The sequence below is a fragment of the Tasmannia lanceolata genome, unplaced genomic scaffold (assembly GCF_043159265.1).
Source record: "Tasmannia lanceolata isolate RefF3 unplaced genomic scaffold, GAP_Taslan_0.1 ptg000018l, whole genome shotgun sequence".
In the NCBI taxonomy this organism is placed as follows: Eukaryota; Viridiplantae; Streptophyta; class Magnoliopsida; order Canellales; family Winteraceae; genus Tasmannia; species Tasmannia lanceolata.
Window position 1 is genome coordinate 3,504,655 of NW_027518695.1, and position 6,000 is coordinate 3,510,654.

The 6,000-nt window shown below is 37.3% G+C and overlaps 1 pseudogene; it reads left to right on the forward strand.

The window, feature by feature from the left end:
• Positions 1-817: 817 nt before the first annotated feature.
• LOC143849499 (protein CHLORORESPIRATORY REDUCTION 6, chloroplastic-like) lies at positions 818-4,715 on the forward strand (annotated as a pseudogene).
• Positions 4,716-6,000: the final 1,285 nt, after the last annotated feature.

Below are 6,000 nucleotides of genomic sequence, written 5' to 3' on the forward strand. Positions count from 1 at the left end.
GTACACCAAAAAGCACTACTAGAGCCCTACGCTCATGTCACGTGGGTATATCACAGTATCCATTGGTCCACCATTTACGTAAAATTTGAATTTCGAAACATAGGCAAAAGTGAAGGGATACTTTTTAACCCCTCTCTATTTTTTTCACTTTCCTATGTGGGACTAAACTTTTAATCTTTCACGAGCCTTTCTACATCTCTTTCAAAACACTGATTTTCTCAAAATAAGACCTTTTTATTTTCAAAAACCATTTTCAAAATTCTTTTTATTTTGAAAATCACCAACATAACCTTCCATGCCTTCATGGGGTTGTGAGGAGTTTTCTTTGTTTTGCAAATCAATTTGATTAGTGACTTCAAGGGGCGTGCATGTAGTCTGTGAATTTGTGTTGAGATGAAATGGGCTTCAAAAAATCCCATTTCTAAGATCTTAAGGAAGACCATCCTCTGAGGAAGACCCAAGTCAGAAGAAAGGCGCAGAATTGCTTCAATTAGGCCAAGCTAGGAGTCTGATCTGACCATATCGTCTCTTTGTCGTGGGATTTGCATTACAAAAACACATATTTAATAGGCCTCAATATCCTTATGTACTTAAGCACTTCACTAAGTCCTTCAAACGGTGGAGTTCCTACTTGTACTCTAAGATGGGTTTCTATGGAATGCAGTCTTCCATATGAATCAATAACCATTTTAGTTTTCAATCCACCAATAGTTCTCAAATTCTCTTTCCATGCACCCATCAAAAGCTTTTAAAAAAAGCTCATTCCACAGCCATGTAACAAAAAGATATTGAAGCTGCAAAACCACAGAACGAAAACATGGCCATTGCACGTATGTATATTAAACAAAGCAAGGACTCGTCAAGATCTTTAAAGTTTGAGACAAAAGGAAGTTTCAGTAGAGAACGTGAGAGGGGGATTATTTTAGAGGGGATCTCACGTGCAGGAGGGGATCGAAGGGTCTGGCCCACAAGCTAATTATTCCTTTGGTTCAGAGCCAAGAAAAAATGACAGAGAACAGCACCACTTTCCGCGTATGAATAGGGTTCGGTCAAAGAAAGCTAAGGGAGGCAAAGACTGAAAATGGGGTTAGGCGTGCGAGACACACGAGGGGATCAAAGAAGGGCCAAACTCACTTCTCTCAAATCATTTTCCTTCCACATAACCTTTTCTGGCTTTTGTTTGTTTCCTTCGTCACATGGTAGGATTTTTTTACTGTTTTCTCTTTAGTTTCTGTTTATGGCTGAATGAATTTGAAGATCTTTATCACCCAACTAGGCCATGACAGTGAGCAATGTTTGAGGAATTATATGATATGTTTAGATTAAGTTTGACTGACCCACCTCAGGGTGTCCAAGTGGGAGGTGATTTGGACTATCCATTTTTTGGTGGGTCCCGCATTGGATGGCTCTATATAGATTGAATATTGTACTAATCAGACAATCGCAACCATTTGATCTGGGTCACGAGGAAATGGTTAGAACATATATTGACAGCACCTTGTATTCAATATGCAAAGTCTATTGATAGAACGGTGAGGATAATCTGATTGTATATTCGAATTTTGATTGGCAGATTGAGATGTCCAAACAAGGCATCTCTCTCTCTCTCTCGACCTCCAGTTCCTAACTGCTGATCATGTCCTTAGTCAGCTGATATTCCTCTAGTTTTGATATTGGCACTCCTATTTTATAGTTGTCTACTAAGTTTGGTACTCTGATAGCTATCAACAGCTAAGTTTAAAATAATGAGGCGTACCACTAATGGAAATAGCTAGGGTGCGTGGATATATAGCTTCTTCCTTCATTAAAAAAAAAAGAAAAGATAAAAGATTGGGTATTTAAATTAATCATATTGGTAAACAACTAATATGCAGAGCAGCACAGTACTATGGTGTAATCAGTTATAGGTGTTAGAATATACCAGAGCTAGTGAGATCTGACAGTTAGATCGCTAGTGCCAGATTAAAGAATTGGTTAGATTAGAAAAGTAAGTAAATGTAGGCCAACACAGAGATAGGTCACAGCCCATCAACAATTTCAGTTGCATTTTTTCAATAAAATATTTACGGTTGCTCATTTCCTGCTCAAACTACTTTTGACCATCCATTTAAAGGCCATTAATGTTATAATTTTCCAATATAGCAGCAATTCTAAGTCATTCTGTAGAGAAGAAATACATAATTTGATTCATAATATTAATTTTTTTCATTTCCACATTTCTTAAGCTCTGTTCGGTTCCTTTCTCCTTTTACTTCATCCATTAATATTTTTGGCAAAGTCGGAAAAATACTTGTAGAATCTTTTTTTCTTTGATATTGATTGTCACGCCCAAACACCACTGTGTAAATATTGTCCGGTTCTGGGTCTTTCACCTGTCTCGGTTTTATTCTCTAGCAAAACCACCGTGCCCTCATCCATATGGGCGGGCACGGTAGTTTTATGTCTTATCAATCTTCTCTCTCTCTGATGCGGGATCTTACATTGTTTTATGCGCTATGAGGATGGATGGAAATATATAGTGGAAATTTTTTTTTCCATGAAGAAGGATTTTCTCAAATTTGGTAAACTCTTTTTCCATGGAAATTTTATCCAAAATCTAAAATTTTCCCTGTTTTCAAAGAAAATTACAAACCTACTGGACCCTGGAATTTTCTCTATGTGAGGAATTTGTTTTCCATGAAAAAAAAATTTCATATTTTTTCGTAGGGAAAAAAATACTCAACATGACAACATGGGTTCAATATTCCCAAGTTCTTTTACTAAAAACTTTTACCTAAAATACAATACCTCGAAGAATTTAATTTCTGTATGAAATTTTGGTTTTAGCCAAACGTGCCCCGGGCCAATTGGATCAAGGAAAAGAGAATTGTAGAAAACCAAATCCATGAAAAATCCAAGGTCTACAAGGTTTGTAATTTTCCTGTAAAGGAAATTTTGTGGTTGCCGAAAACACTTTTCATGAAAAAGGAATTTAACAAAACGTTGGAAACTTTATTTTCCATGAAAAAAACTCCCCACATCCAAACAGCATAGATAAATTGCACAAAGTAGCAAAGCGGGCATGCACTTATCAGAACCTTTCATCTAGTTTGGCACATGCTCTAAGATCTCACTGAACAGATTTTCAAATCAGTACCATAGATTTTTTTTCTATGAGATTTTTTGCAAGCGTCTATCAATGGCAGACTACCAACATTGATGTTCCTGGGGACTACTTAACTGGGCCTCAAAAATAAACGGATGGAAGATTTTTGAATCAAGACCACAAAAAACTCCCCTGATTCCAGTGATACATAAACTATTGCAAAGGAAGGACGAACATAATTTAGGGAGTTCGAAGATTCATAAAATTTCAGATTTTCTAAACACAGTAGACCATTTAGGATGCAACACTTCATTTTATTAAAAGTTTAAGATTCTCATTGTCATGAACTTGAAAGTAAATTCTACCTCTTAGATACCTTCCGGATCATATTTGAGAAGTTACAGAAAAAATTCTCAGATTTTAATTTCGAAAAGATACTTATAGAAGCTTTTATTAGCTGATCCTCTGATTTCAGTCATCAATAGCTAGCATGATAAACAAGAGAGAAATTATCCTCTGTTAATTATATTCTTATGTAAAGCCATAGGAAGTCTAAAATTCTGATGGTCATGAACTTGAAAAGTAAATTCTACCTGTTAGATACCTTCACTAGAGCTTTCCCCCACTTTCTCCTAACTTCTTACCATTAAGTTTCTGCCAATTCCTCTGTTGTGTCTGCTATTATGATGTTCCATTGGAGCTCTCAGGATTTCATCTCATGGTTTGGAAAAACAATGACTGGGCTCTGTGACTGGATAATCTCTATCACGGGTTATTCATCGTATAGCTGTATCAAACTTCAATTTTCACTAAACTGATTCTGAAATGCCTTGATTGTTAGATAAGCCCAAAGTTGCGCCTCCACTGCCACCAACTGAGGGTCGTTTTGAAATAGTAATCAATAATGATGTTATTCGGCTCCTGGACCTATCTCCTGTTCCTTAATTGGCATTCCAGAAGGTAAAGTCTTCATTTATCAAGCATCAGAAAGAGCAACTGAACTCTGCTTTCAATTATCTGAATACCACCTTACCTGTCTATAGGCTGCAACCACTTACACAACTTTCTTAAGTAAAACATGGAATGATCCTTATGCATATACCCATGCAGATGGAGCCATAACTGAACCGAAAGAGCTTCTGGAACGGACAGTTGGTTTTACAATAAACTACGAAAGAGAATATCCACACGATCCTCGTGAATTATCAGAATTCCCTGACATAAGATTATGGTTTGTCAGACTCGATGCTTGCTATCCATGGTTGCCCGTTGTGCTGGACTGGAGAGCTTGCTCGGTACGCAGCCATGCTGGTTCCTCATCAGGTATTATTTAGGTTATATCTGTGTTGGTTGTATTGTATAGCCTTGTCTTAAACCTTCTTCATCCTTACCGTGCCAAATTATTTGGTAGATGAGTATGAGATTAGGCGTTGTGTTCAACCCTGACGCATTGGAGTTATTCGCTATGAAGAAAGTTTTTATCATGTACTCTTGGTTGAAGCAACAAAAGAATTCGAAGCCTAAATTGAAGACAGGTGATATGGCTAGGATGATGCTAGGGTTTGGTGTAGGAGATGAATTGTATGATTTGATTGAGGCACACCCGCTTGATCCTCTTCTTCCATCATAAACTTATGATGTTTACGGTTCAGGTACAGGATGCACGTGAAGGCGCAAGAGTTTAACACTAAACTTCTTGTGATTTGTCAAGCATGATCTTGGGTGATAATGGATTTGAAAGTCCTGCAAAACCAACAAGAAAGCAATGGGATGCCCTGCAAAACAGAAGGATGCATTCTTCAAACACGTTTTCTACATACAAGAGAAGGAAGATTCGGATTGTGCAAGAATTTAGTCAAACTCTTCTGGCAACACATATTGCAATTAATTTTCTTTATAAGCAACAAAATGAATTTATGCTCTGTTTGGGGCAATGCTGGACTCCTAATTATTGTATTTCATGATGGATTGGGTATTGGGGTAGTAATTTCCAATGTTAAATACATATTCTTTGATACTGTCACATGTACTTGCTAGAGTCCTAATGATGGTCTGCTTCCATGAATTATTTATAAAACTCTTACAAGCAACATAATTTAAGACCACTTTGCTACTGGAATCATTGAAGCAGAAGCCTTATGGAGTTGAATGGTAGCCTGAGTCCATATATTTTGGAAAGTTAGAACTTAGAAGGCATGTCAATATATTGTAGTTACTAATTATGCAACCACAGTTGGATGACAAGTTCAGAATGACATAATTACATTAATCTATTACAAAAGATAGAAGTTGCACTAGTTAAACTCCTCTGAAGAACTTTTTTTATGGGCTAGTTGGTCATCTTTCGTGCTTTTTGAAGCATAGTTACTAGTTAAAAGTGAATAGAAGCAACTTCTTCAATAAAAATATAAGATTTATGTAGTTAAAAAAAGGGCGGCCCAGTGCATGAGGCCCTGCCATTGCGGGGTCTGGGGAGGGCTAGATGTACGCAGCCTTACCCCTGCCTTGCAGAGAGGTTGTTTCCGTGACTCGAACTCGTGACCACCAGGTCGCAATGGAGCAAATTTACCGTTGCGCCAAGGCTCGCCCACCAGGTCACAATAAGATTTATGTACAAGTTGTGTAAATATTTCCAGAGATAAAAGCTGAAAAATCATACAGTGAAGCCACTAGAAGGAGATAGTAGATCAGTTCCACCCCAGAGAAGTCATGAATGGGACTTGGAAGAAGCTCATAGATGTGATGGGATGGTTTATAGAAAACCAGTAGGCCACACTACTGTGAAGACATGTAAAAAAGAGCAGGGCAATTATTAGAGCCTACTTTTATATAACTTTCCAAAATTAGACATCAATTCTTTTCTCACTACATCAAGAGTTACTGAAATACCCCAAGTGCAATCCAAAAATTAAAAT